This window comes from Crotalus tigris, unplaced genomic scaffold (genome assembly GCF_016545835.1).
Source record: "Crotalus tigris isolate CLP2741 ecotype Arizona unplaced genomic scaffold, ASM1654583v1 scf7180000018073.2002930, whole genome shotgun sequence".
Taxonomy (NCBI): Eukaryota; Metazoa; Chordata; class Lepidosauria; order Squamata; family Viperidae; genus Crotalus; species Crotalus tigris.
In genome coordinates, this window is record NW_024096808.1 from 1,742,920 (window position 1) to 1,756,957 (window position 14,038).

General features: G+C 36.5%; 4 long non-coding RNA genes across 4 annotated transcripts; all 4 read right to left on the bottom strand.

Moving 5' to 3' along the window:
• Nucleotides 1–1,553: 1,553 nt before the first annotated feature.
• LOC120309816 lies at nucleotides 1,554–2,113 on the bottom strand. The gene is made up of 2 exons (XR_005557193.1): nucleotides 1,903–2,113; nucleotides 1,554–1,744 (listed from the first exon to the last, which is right to left on the bottom strand). It is a non-coding gene; the product is annotated as an uncharacterized LOC120309816 (long non-coding RNA).
• A 5,584-nt stretch (nucleotides 2,114–7,697) lies between these two features.
• LOC120309813 lies at nucleotides 7,698–8,239 on the bottom strand. The gene is made up of 2 exons (XR_005557190.1): nucleotides 8,040–8,239; nucleotides 7,698–7,920 (listed from the first exon to the last, which is right to left on the bottom strand). It is a non-coding gene; the product is annotated as an uncharacterized LOC120309813 (long non-coding RNA).
• Nucleotides 8,240–10,703: 2,464 nt separating this feature from the next.
• On the bottom strand, nucleotides 10,704–11,256 carry LOC120309815. Its single transcript, XR_005557192.1, has 2 exons — nucleotides 11,047–11,256; nucleotides 10,704–10,931 (listed from the first exon to the last, which is right to left on the bottom strand). It is a non-coding gene; the product is annotated as an uncharacterized LOC120309815 (long non-coding RNA).
• Nucleotides 11,257–13,161: 1,905 nt separating this feature from the next.
• LOC120309814 lies at nucleotides 13,162–13,735 on the bottom strand. The gene is made up of 2 exons (XR_005557191.1): nucleotides 13,534–13,735; nucleotides 13,162–13,407 (listed from the first exon to the last, which is right to left on the bottom strand). It is a non-coding gene; the product is annotated as an uncharacterized LOC120309814 (long non-coding RNA).
• Between the last annotated feature and the right edge of the window lie 303 nt (nucleotides 13,736–14,038).

Genomic DNA, 14,038 nt, shown 5'->3' on the forward strand with positions numbered 1-14,038 from the left:
TCCATCTGACTTTTCAGTCTGACCTACATTGTTGGTATTTTCTGGTCATCTTCCATCTAAGTACTAACTAAGGCCAACCCTGCTTATCTTTTCAAGACCATCCCAAATTAGACAGTCTTTCCCTGTAGCTGACCTATGCACATTACTGTTTTCCCAGTATTCTAAGAATCTGTTGCCTGGGAGAAGATTCTTTGAGATGTGAATAAGCAGGGAGTTATTATGTATTTAATGAATGAGTAAAAGTAAGTTTTCCTACTATCTGAGATTTGCTGTTTTTTAAAAAAAATAAAATGAATTCCTAGTTACAGCCTTGCAAACAATTGAAAAATATGCTATTTTAATTTTTACGTTAATACAGATACTTTGTCTAAAAGGCAATCTTATTCAGATAGAAGTACTATTGGTTCTATTGAATAAGTTAGCTTTAAAACAATTAGAATTGTAACTGAAAAATTGTAAAAGCTTTAAAATGAAATGTGAACAACTCACTCCTACTGGTGCACACTGACCTTCCTCATTTATTAGCCAGAACACTCAAATCCAGGAAGCATCCACTGGCACTTGCACAACGTTTGCGCAATATGTTTAACATTGACTCCAAATGGAAAGCCAATGGGTGGCCAAATGCCCAGACAAAGGAAGACATGTAAATGACCCCACGAAAAAGTTGCCAGGTTTTGAACTACCACATCTGTAATGGATAATCCTGAATAGGATTCATACCTCACACAGTGTCTACCTGGATTCAGTGTATAAATGGGGTATAGTATCCTCCCCTCAGTGTGACTGCAGGTCCCATGTCAAACTGTAGATCGCATCATGACTGGCTGTAAGACGAGGGCGTCTACCTGTCCAGTATCTGATTTTTTTTAATATAAACAATGCTATGCTTCAATGGTTAGATGGCCTAGATCAGGGGTCCACGAGTCATAAAAGAGCCAAGGTTGCCTACCCCTGGCCTCGATATTTAAACAGATTTTTTTAACATTTATATTTTATTATGTTTTACTAATCTAGGGGAAATGTACCGTAATATGTATTGCTCTGATATGCCACAGTCTAAATAAATAATGAAATGCAAAATACTCATCTTTCCCAATAAGAAACTATTCTTAAGCTTTGACTTTATTCCCAAGTACTTTAGATATTTTGATGTAGATTTTTTATCAGGAGGGTATGAAGTTAGAGAAGGCGAAACAACTGTGTCATCATTAACATGTTTCCTAAAAGCTGTCAGTGAACTCATTGCAAGACAGATTTTTATAAAGTGTGACTTTACCTTTTATAAGACAATGAGTTCCTAAGTTACAATGTTAAATGACCTATTATAGAGTAAAAATGCTGATGGAAAGAACATAAAAATCCAAGCATTTTTAAGTGATGTGAGTTGAAATTTATCCAGACGTATGTTTGTATGACAGCCAGTTATTATAAATATCCCCCAATTCTGGCTTTTTAAAAATGTTTTCATTTTTAAAAAATTTATTCTTTAGTCAAATTACCATTATCCATTGCCCCCACATCACTTGGGTGATTGAAATATGACACAGGAATGCAATGCTAATTTTTATTGACAGGTGGCGTTGCTCAATCATGCTCATGTTCTTTGAAGTCATCTTAGTGTTTTTGATGGTAAGGAATTGCTTTGTTTCATTTGAGAAGTCAGCTTTCCAAAACAAGAGTGGAAGAAACAATGAAAAACACCTTTAATCATATCTTCTCCTCTGTCCATGAGATCTGCGACCTAATAGAAGGAAGACACTGTCATCAGTCATTTAAAGTAATCAATAATCTTACCCTAAGAATATTAATTCAGACATAATTTTCACAATAAAGGATATCTTGATTAAGTGAGCATAAGCCTACATTTGACAAGTTACAGAAAACTGTTAATTTTTTCACCTCCTCTCTTTCTGCCATGCTGCGGGAACTTTCTCCTTTTTCCTGACCCACCGCGACTTCGCTTTTGTTGCTTTCTACGATAGAGGGTTTTGCTTCTAGTGGGTCTGAATCTTGCCATATTTGTTTCTGTATCTGAGCTGTTGGCAGATGGACCTGCTCTTGATCGTCCTTTCAAAGATTATTATACTCCAGGTGGCATCTTTATCCTTTTTGAAAGCTAGAAAGCAAGTATAACAAAGGGTGATGATGCTTCACTGCAACTCAATTGTGATGAAATATAGTGACTCCTCCTTTCTATGGAGATACTTGCCATGAAAGGAAAATCAAGATAACAACATAGAAAAATCATTGCAGAGCCTTAGAAACATATATAGACAACCCTCCCCCCAAGTTATATAAATTTTTCAAGTCCAGTATTTTTTCCCATATACTTTGCCACCAGGAAAATCATCTAGGGAATTATTTTTCCATGAGTCATTTATGATATTAATATAAGGAAAAACAAGATATTTTTTGTGTGTTTCATCTATCTTGTATATTATATATGTACTTCAGCAAGTGACGCTGTCAAAGTTTTGTCTCAGTACCTTGAGGCTATTAGTATTTGGATGGGGGAAAAAACATTTAAAGTTAACCCTGACAGAACCAAATAATTATAGTTGGTGGCTCTTCCAGTGTTAGGTATTTTCCTTCTTTAGTTCTAAATGATTGGGGGGGGGGGCTTATTTCTGTCCATGCACCTCTTGCCTAATGGGAAAAGGGCAGTGTGGCCAGGAATGTCTTTGTACAGAATTGCACCTTCCTCAGGCACTCATGCCTCACTTGTCTGCCATATGGATTATTGCAGTGTGGCCATCCATAGAACTGCCTCTGAAGATCACTTAAAATAATGGTTATTAAACTAGGGGTAACTTGGGCATACCCAGGATATAATAAAGCAATTTGTAACTGTTGGGAAGTCAAGGATTCAGTTTGGGACTGTAACTGCTGAAATGCTTCTGCGGTTTGTTTGTGTTTTTTTTTGGGGGGGGGGTAATGATTTGAGACCAAGAAAAGGAATGATTGGTGTTATGTTCACGAGTCCAAGGCATTGAGATGAAGCGAGTAACACAAAAAGCAAGTCTCTTTGTTTACTGTTAGTCAGCAACATAACAGTAAACAAAATGGCGCGCAGGCCTTTTATAGTCTCTTGCAAGAACAGTGTCAACCAATCAATGCAAGGCTGGTTTTGCGCCTTGCGCAAGTGCGCAAGGCTGGCAACAGCCTGTCTGGTCCCGGGCAACCATGTGGTCTGCCCGGGAATCTCTGCAGCCTTCCCAGGACATAACAATTGGGTTAAACAATTTAAGAACCACTGACTCAGATGTTAGAGCTGGTCCCAGAATCAGTGATTGAACAATTAGAAAGAACTTCATAGCCATAAGGTCTGGTTATCTGACGGATTGTCTATCTCCAGTTGTTTCTGCCTGTCCCATAATATTTGACAGACCCGGCTCATTTCATATGCCATCTGTCAAGCAGTACAATCTTATGGGGATAAGGAAGCTTGTATTCGCTCTCATGGTGCCCATCCTTCAGAACAGCATCCACCTACAGCTTCAAACAGATTTACATTGGCCTTAAAGATCTAGTTTTACCCATCTTAGGTTTGTTTGTAGTGCCCATCTCTTCTCTCTGTTATGATCATATTTATTTATTGATTGATTGATTAATTGATTGATTGTCTCATATGCTATAGCTTTTTTAATTTATTATCTGTTGAATTGGCTGCATGTACGCACACACACACACTACAGTTGATGAGTAAGACAATGCTTATGGTCCCAGAGATAACAAAAGATTGCAGGATTAGTTTTCTATTGTTTGATATCCTTTTCTGATGAAAACATTTTCTTCTTTGCCTTTGAGGAAAAATCAAAGCCTTAAAATTCTACTGTTAAAATGTGTATATTCAATTCTGAGTGGGAAGCAATACCATTTTCACTGAGAACGCCTTCCATTTGCTGTCTTCAATGGCTAAATGAAAAGTTGCTTTGAAGAATTAGGAAACTCTCCAGATATTTTGATGCTGTCATGGTTCTGAAAGTAGAAGCTCTTCAAAGAACTTTGAGGCATTGCTAACATCGGATGTTCTTGCTTGACAGATGCATCATAGGAAGAAAGGGGAGTCAGCTAAAATGTCTTCTTTCATCAATTAATATTGTTATGGTAGCTATATCTCTTCTGTGAATGGACAATGTTCTATTTGTAAAAGTTGCCTTCTGAATCCAATCTTGCATATATGTAAAAATGTGTGATTTATGTGCCACATTGTCATTACTTTACATCACTTTAGCTCTGATACAATAGCACAGGTTAAGGAGTTAATGTCACTCTGGAACATAGGGAACTGCTGTACTAATTGTACAGCTGATTCATGTAGTTTATCATGAATGGGAACAGCTCTTCAACACTTCAAATATGAAATCTGTAATATAGAATAGCTATAATAGAATTCACTGTCTGTTTGTCTTTTAAGGTGCATATACATATATCCATGTAATATCTCACTTTATCTGTAGAACACATAGTGTTTAAAGTTTTCAGAAATATGGGATGAATTCTTTCCCATATTAATTAAAACATTTTTTTTCAATTCCTTATTCAGGGAATAACCACTATAGGCTTATTATTTAAGCATAGAACCTTTTTTAACGGTCTTGAGTCACTGGACAAATTTGAAATTTTGAGGAGATGTTACAAGTACCATCATAAAATGGCTGCTCTGAGAGGTTCAGACAACCACAGAATACATTTAGAGAGTCTTCCAGGTATTTATTTATTTACTACTCACTCCAAAAGACTCTTGGAGAACTTACTTGCCCAAGAACAAGGCAGAGGGGAATTTGATTTCTTGAAGAGCATCTGACTGTTCTCTTTTGCTCAAATTCTTGCTCTTGTCAAATTCCATCTCTCTTGTCTTTGTCATTCACCCATACCCTCAGCACGTAAGATTTACTTGTCCCACACATTCATTTCTTTTTTTCTTTCCCAATTACCTTTTCTTATGTTTGTATATACAGGGAGTTTCCCTGGTTCCATCATTACTGTAATGAAAAGTGAAGTTTAGTAAGAAAACTTTAACTGTCTTTTTCTCTCTCCTTATAAAATATGAACTTTATCTTCTTCTGTTCTCTCAAGGCAAGTATATAAGAATGACAATATTAGGCCTATGTATAAGCTGAATAAAATAAGAGTCCAGTAGCACATATCTGACTATCTTAATTTCTCCATTCAGGGAAGGGGTAGATGCTTTGGAAAATGAGATACTATGAAATCTTCTTTCCATTAGTGTAAAAGTAGCTCAGATGCAACTGTATTCAGTCTGTCAAAGAGAGAGCTTTCCTTTGTATTAGCACAAAATTATTTTAGCCAAATACTTAGTAGACATGAATGTGTGCGTAAGTAAGCCAGCACTATAAAATGTCTACGACGTACTTCAATCCTTCAAAAAATTATCAAAAATCCATTATTGCAACCAGGGAAAACAGTCATTGTGTGAGAGGTCTCAAAAGACAGCCATTGGTGAAAACTAATTTTAGTCAAAGGTTTAGTTGGCAAGAAGGCATGCCCACTTCTATGGAGATTAGTCCAGATTCAAAGTACAATAAAGGGTTAGAGACATACTGTAATATTTGTTTTTAGAAGTCTTGTATCTCCATTATAAATCTGTGAGCCATAAGGACATTTCAGAAGAGAACTAAGATGTTCAATCTGAAATTTGTCCTGGACTTAACCCAAACATGTAACATTTAAGTTGTTATAGAAAAAGGACTGAAAGTGTTCCACCCAGACTTCAAGCAAAATCATTATATATTTGGCACATGAGTAACTTGGTAAAGGAAAGGGCTTTAAAATGCCAGAGAGCAGCAGAATTCTGTGGGGGGAGGTTCCCTGCCAATGGTCCAATTAGTCCTCCCATTTTTCATTTTCAAGAGGTTCTTAAAGCTTTCTTTTTGGAGAAGAAGCTACTTCACACAAGTGGCTGGCACCATTAACTCTAAACTCCCCACATACTTTTAATCTAACACTTATTTCCACACATTCTCTGTAAAACTAAAGGTTAGATTTAAACTTTACTTTGACATGGCTACTCGTATCTCCTGATCTCTACAAAGATCAGATTTGGAACATCTATTGAGAACTATGAATGAATGTCAAATGCAGCTTGTTGGCCATATCTTATGTGTACCTAAAGACAAGCATCCAAAAATTGTACTATATTGGATACCTCCTGGAAGAAAGAGGAAACAAGCCTGGTCTTGGAAAACTTGGTGCCAAACATTTAAGGAAGATTATTAATGTCCCTTGAGATTATGCCAAAGATTCTGCAAATGATTGAAACTGCTGGAAAACACTTGCTGCCAGTGTGCTCTGCACAGAGCAAAATGTCAATGATGACTGGTATCTCCTGGTTGTTCTTCAGAGTGATATTGCTGTTATAATGGTAGAATCAGTTATACTTTCAGCCGAATTATGGTTACTGGCAGTGGTGGGATTCAAATATGTGAACAACAGGTTCTCTGTGAGGATGTCACTTCCAGAAGTCCATTCTGGGCCTGGGCAACAAAAAATTCTGCTGAAGTGGTGCAAACAGGCTGAATCCCATCACTGGTTACTGGTCGTATATATGGACTGCAATATGGTAGAAATATTAAGAATAAAAACATGTTTTTCTTTTGCTGATGGCTGCATGACAAACTGTGGCCAGATGTTGAAAAGATCTTCAAGTTTGTTTAAGACTCTCTGGTATGCTAAGAAGCAGAATGTGGTCCTTGCAGAGAAAATTAAATGTCAACTTGAGACTATTATAGGCTCAGTTACATTTCTGAGCAAGTGTGGTCTCTGCTGAAAGTAATAATTCTGTGACTACAATGAATTTATGTGCCTTCTCTATTTTCAATTATTTTGGGTTTTTATTCATTATTCTTTCTTTTTTCCACTTCTATTACATTACAAACATGCTTTTACTCTATATTCCATCTCCATTCTTAGTGTTTAGCATGAATTATTGTACATAGTATGATACTGATTGCATTTTTTTGTAAAGTAAAATTTTACAAAGGATTCCAAAAACAAAGATAGCAATAAAACCCAAAATGCCAATTTTCATCAAATCAATGTCTTTGATGCTGATTTTGTCAATTGTATTGAGTAAGTTCCTGAAAGGCTTAATTTTTGAACCACACTCCTGCAACAGTTTGTAATAAAATATCGCAAATATCAGAAAGCTGCAGAACACATCCTTGTAGTAGTTTAAGATCAACAAAATAAGTTTGATATGTTTTCTTCTTGCTATAGAAGATCAATCCTTCTCAAAAGCTTTCCTATTTCTTGGGACCAGGTCTGCTGTAGCTGCCCAATTCAAATCAGCCCCAACTTTTAGGTTCCCCATCTAGGTTACATCTATGAAATGCTGTGGCAGCAACAATATTTACACCTATCTGAATATGGTACTGAATTAATCAATGGGAAAGCCACATGATAAAATATGATAAATATATGGTTTGACACTATTAACACAATCAAGACACTGATGTTTCTAAAGAATTCACTGCTCAATGCTGTATATTTTTAATTCGTAAAAGTTTATCCCTGATTGTATTCTTACACACTTAAGTAATCTTTGTTGGTTTTAAGAATCAAACAGATTAGAGGATTGTGTTAGAAATTGCTTCCAATATTGGCATTTTTTCTATTTATTTAAATTCCTTTCTTTTTTACATATGCCCTAATAAATGACTAAGACACAAAAATAAAACATCAGTGTTTATTGACAGGTGGTATTGTTCAAATTGTTTCAGCCTCGTTGTTTCTCGGGGGAGTCAATCTGGGTGTTCTCGTGAGGAGGTTTTCATTGTTTGGCAGGTTCTCTAAAGAGGCAGGCAGTGCCAGGAATGTGAGATGAAGGAATCATAGTAGATGGGATTTAATCTTTCTTGCCTCTCCCTCTTCTCCTTCTGCGGCCATGTCTGCGACCTAACAGGTAGAGAAAAAATTTGGTTAGATCTCATCCCTGAATCATGAGTTATATGAAATAAGCGTTCAAAACATTTTAAAGTTTCTCTTAAAATTGTAAAAAAAAGAAAGAAAAGTACCTCTCCTTCTGCCGCGGCCACGTCTTCCCCTTCTCCTCCTTCCTCCTTTACCTCCCCGTCGCCTCCTCCGACGGCGGCGACTGAGGCTCCGGCTCCGGCTGCGTAGGAATCTTGCCATTTGAGGTGGTTCTTTTGACTTTCAAGCTCTTTGCAGCTGGAGCTCCACCTGTTCTGGATGGGTCTTTCAGAGCTTAAGGCTGGAGGCTGGCCACACTGCCCTTTTTATAACTGAATGTGAAGCCCAGAAATGGCTAGTGATGCTCTGCTCAGCTGTGATGAAATACAATGGCTGACCATTGTTCACAGCAAGTGAAAGATTAAGTCCACCTAGAGGCCCATATATGGCAAATTAAAACTGCAAATATAAATCATATTAAAAAGCTTAAACCAATTAAATTGCCTAGCAGGATTTTAGAAATAAATACTTCCAACGAGCAATTACATGATCTACAGAGTCCAAATATTTTTTCTATGCACATTCTCCTCTTCATTAAGTTGCATTTTGTTTATTATGGCCATTGCTGCTTTTTTTACATGCTTCATGCCATCATGAAGACACCGATATATAGTAATGGATTTGTTTATTTATGTTATTGGTTATTTTATCTTCTATGTAGCATTTCCATTTTGATTTTACTGGTTTGATATGATTTTGAATTTGATTTTATATTTTTGTTGTTTTTATTTATATTTTTAAATAGCTTGGTTGAAAGAGAGTGGAAGACCAGTGAAAGTTTTTTAAAAATTCCTGTGTTCCATAGTTTGAGAACTACACAGGAGATCGTTCCCTGTGGCCAACAAGCAGACTTGTGAAAGAAAATCTACATTCAGGTATAGTCATCCCTAAAATAATAAAGCAATATTGTTCTAGTAGTCCAGCTCAAAACTCCACTGTAATGGTTCAGATTTATTGTTTCCTGGAAATGCCTGGTCACAAGACTTACTGCTTTTCCAACAATATTAGCCTGAAACTGTATATTTGAAGCTGAACAAAAAAAAAAATCCAGTTTTTCCACATTAAGATGCAATGTTAGCTTGGAGATTGAGTGAATAGCTGTACAGTGCACTTTTCCTGCTTCAAATTTATTTCTGCTTACTTTGACAATTGTTGGCATGGTGTGCCATGTTTGGCATGGTCTTGTGCTCTAACAAAGCATTAGGACATATCCAACTGTATGTAGAGGTCAATCCATTAGAGCATTAGTTGTGAGGTGGTCAAAGACCTAATGAGAATATATTTTATTGACACAGAAAGACCATACGTTGGAATGTCATAAAGGATATTTTCTCTGACCTAAGGCTTATTATCTTTTTAATTAAGTCTTAATCTGGAGAGTATAAAACAGGTCATTAAAAATGATGTATTAATGTTATAGTGATGTCATGCCTGTACTTGTTTTCTAACAAATTAAAATTGGGAGTGTGAATGTTACTATGCTAACTTACAAAGACATTCCAATAGAAGCTAAGTTGTTCACTGTTGCTTATTGAATTTTAATACTTTGGATGTAACTAACATGAGGATGTCATAACCTATTAAGCAAAATAAAGCTATGACAGTGGTAAAAAGAAAGCATCTTTATCTGTCATTAATAGCCTATATAAAATGAGATGCTTAGTGTATGTGTGGAGAAAATTAAAGTCCTATGAGAACAAAAAATACCATCACTAACAATTTTTTACTAGCAACTTCTTTGAAACAAGTAAAATATATTTTCTAAATGTACCCAAAGTCACAACAATGATTTAACTGCAATATTCTGTCATGACTGCAGCTTTCATTCAACTTAACTCAAAATAAATTTAGAATAATCTAAATGGGGGGTTGGCAGTCCATGGACTAGTGTTGATGTTATCTATGTCCTGGATTAATCACATGTGATATGCCAACTAAAGAACTCCAAAGCAAGAGAGGCTGACTGATTGAATCTCAAGTGATACAGATGAATCTAGCACTTCCAAACTCTGTACTTCTTTGTGCAGACAATATTGAACAGTCCTGCTGTCAACAAGTTAGAAGGACATCCACATGTTGAGCCCAACTGTCCATATTCTAGAGGTCTTTGCACGAAAGCAATGAGATAATAGGAGAAGATTTGAGATCATGTAAATTATGTACTTCCCCAGCTATAGGCCTAGGCAAAGTAGGTATTGCCCAGGCCACCAAAGTTTAGGAGGTGCCAATGCTGTCCCTCGTTCTGAGTTGTTCTAAAAATACAAATCTTCATGTCAGTGGGACAGTGCTCTGCAACTGTGTATGTGAAGGTATCTACATTAAGCAAGCATAGCATATATTTAAAGTTTGTCTCTAAACTAACATAATAGAATACTTTGGGGAAGAGAAGATTAACTGCCTCACATGGAAAGTTACAACTGAAGAGGGCAGTACATATTGTACGATATATGGTTTTGATTGTCCTTTTGATGTAAAGCCTCTAGAGCAGGGGTCTGCAACCTTGACAACTAAGCTATGCTGGCTGAGGAATTCTGGGAGCTGAAGTCCACAAGTCTTAAAGTTGTCAAGGTTGCAGATCTCTGCTCTAAACAAAGATATTTCTTCGTTTCTCTGGTTTTAAGTGCTCTACTAGAAATAAGTGGCTTGAAATGTCTGCAGTTTACTATTTTGTTTCTTATGTTTCTACTTGTCATAAAAGATGAAAAGACTCCAAAATGAAATGTTAGCCTTTATTGACAGGTGGTATGTTCCAAATTGTTTCAGGCTATCTGGTCCTTGGGAATTCTTGCAGCGTGTTTCAGTGAAAGAAAAAGGAGGTTTGATTTTTTTCCCTTTCTGTTTGGCAAAAACTGAAGCACCATGAAGGCCGCTATGAAGACAGAAAACTTAGTGCTTTCTCCTTCTTCTCCCTCTTCTGCGACCTGAGGATTTACGACCTGGAGAAGACAAAACCAACATTGGTGATGTTGAGATGTGTTTGAATATTAGTGATGTAATGTTAACTTATTGAGCTGTAATGTAGTTGTAAGGTATAATGCCTTGACTGTATACCTCTCCTTCTGCCATGTCGTCTTCCACGCCTCCTTCCAGATTTACCCCCACGCCCCTTCCTCCGTCGACGCCTGCGATGGATGCGAGTTAGGCTCCAACTCCTACTGCGTCTGAAGCTGACCATTTCTGATGGTCTTGTTGTTTTTACAAGGTCTTAGCAGCTGGAGCTCCACCTGTCTTAGATGAGCCTTTCAGATTTTGTGAGTTGCAGTGGTATCTCCGATCATTTAACAGCTCAGCTTTGAGGTGTAACAATGACTAATGATGTCATGCTTTCCATTATGATGAAACTCAGTTATCTGTTGCATATATCTGAGCAAAATAGTCTGCTCTTGTTTTACTGAGATAAGCCAGGAGATGCTATTTGTCCATGGGGTTTATACTTGTATACTTGAAAATTATATCAGAGTTTGCATTTTAATATCTATTTCTCAAGAAATCTAAAATTATTCAATTACTTTCCTATGTGGGTGTTCAGTTAAATTAATTAAAGTTCAAAAAGATAGAAGAGTTAAATATCTATATGTATCCCTTATTATAAATACAATTTTCTTTTAAACTGTTTTTTAATTCCTGTTGAAAATAATAAGATGGCTCGCTGTCTATTTAATATACAAAAGCCACTACACTGACAAGTTTTTCTTTATATTGGCAATGGACAATGTCCATTACATATTTCAAAAGAACAGGGTGGTATATATTAGCATGGCATCTCCCACAGTACATAGCAACTGATATCTAAGGTAATAACTAGTGATCAGGACAGTCCAGCTTTTTTTTCATAATATGTATTGTATCCGTAGTTGGAATACAGAATAATAGGAGTTGGAAGGACCTTGGAGATCTTCTATTCCAAATCCCTGCTTAAGCAGGAGACCCTATATCATTCCAGACAAATGGCTGTCCAGTCTCTTCTTAAAAACTTCCAGTGATGGAGCACCAGAACCTGTGGAGGCAAGCCATTCCACTGTTTCATTGTTCTTGCTGACAGGAAATTTCTCCTTAATTTTAGATTGGATCTCTCTTTACAGAATAACAGAATCACAGAGTTGGAAGGGACCTTGGAGGTCTTCTAGTCTAACCCTCTATTGTGGTAGGAAACCCTATACTATTTCAGACAAAGGGTTGTCCAATCTCTTCTTAAAAACTTCCAGTGTTGGAGTATTCACAATTTCTGGAGGCAAGTTCCACTGATTAATTGTTCTAACTCAGGAAACTTCTTAGTTTCAGGAGAACTAAGTTGCTTTTCTCCTTGATTAGTTTCCATCTGTTGCTTCTTATCCTGCTTTCATTTGCTTTGGAGAATAGGCTGACCCTCTTCTTTGTGGTAACCCTTGAGATATTGGAACACTGATATGTCACCCTTAGTCCTTCTTTTCATAAACTAGTTATAGCCAATTCCAGCAACCATAAGTTTCCATCTGTTATTTCTTGTCATTCCCTTAGGTGTTTTAGATAATAGGGCCACCCTATCTGTGACAGCCCCTCAAACAATGGAAGATTGCTATCATATTACTCCTAGTCCTTTGCTTTGTTAGACTAGACATACTCAGTTCCTGCGCCATTAATTGTGTGTTTTAGCATTCAGTCCCCTGAACAAGTGCGAAATGGGGTGGACAACAATTAAACTGGGACAATTTTTGGACAATGCTTTTATTCCAAAATATTCTTTTAGAAGGACATGTATTGTTGTGTGAAAAAGGCACTACTGTTAGCATCTCCTTGACACTGGTGAGGAAATTTTTTTGTTAGAATTTGGTTTGCCAAGGATGATATTTATTCGTTCATTTCCCATTCTGTCTTTTCTATCTGTATGATGCAAAATGTATTAAAGCTAAATTCTCTGCAACTCTTAATATTACAATTTATTACATGAATGAAAGTGTTCAGGCTCCTAGACTGAACAACAGACGTTACATTTTTATCCTTTTTCTTGTTTTACAGCAATTTGCTGGGAATGAGAAATGACATTCATAAGATTATGAACATATCTTTGTTTTCATGACTTATGACATTTGTTTTCTTGATTCCCTTTTTCTCCTTATAAGTTTTTAATGTTACTTAAGAGAACAGAGAAGCGTGATAACAGACATTTAGAATGACATCAAACATAAATGCTTGTTTTATGACTTTATTGACAGACAAGCAGGGCTTGCATTGCTCCTGTGGTAGGAGAAATCCTGAATCGTGCAGTCTTCCCACAGCTCATTGATGCCTTATTTGATGGATTTTCCACATCATAGAAGCCTGGTGATGATTCACTGGCCACATAGATGGTATTTGTAAGCAGTGGAAAGATAATCACTGAAAATTATCTCCTTCCTTTCCAGTAATAGTATGTTGCACAGACACGTACATATCCTGTCCAAAACAAAAAACAAAAGCTGATTTAAAATATTGAAACCTGAACCTTCAGTCTTTATTAATATAGCATAGGCTTCTGATTAAATTATTTACAAGCATCCATCTATGAAACTTAACATTCACCTTTCCTCTTTTTTATTGGCATATCTGCTCCAGACTTGCACCTTCTGTTCTTTCTGCCGATTCTGCGAAACATCCCTCTGCTGACATATGTACTATCTCTGCGTCTTGACATCTTTCTGACAATTCAGGATTCCAGGAGCAAATGCATTATCCTTTGCCCTGTGATATCCAAGTGTCTGCCCAGATGTTACATGAGTTTCTGATGCACTGCTACCTGCTCTTCTCTTTTTATAAAACTTGTTAGTAGTGTCATCCATTGTTACCCTGGCCTTTTGTCTACTGAAATATTGCCCTATGTAATTGCCAGTTATTAATGGAGAAACATAAACGAATTTGTGACAGTCTTTAAAACCCAACAATACCTTTTTCTGCATCTTGTTTTGACCATTCAACATGTATGATTATTAGAAAACAAAAAGAGAAATTAAAAGTAGGGAAGTAACAAGAATTGTAATTTAAAGAAGGCTTTGCTTGATCTTACTCTAGGATGTATAGATATTAATAT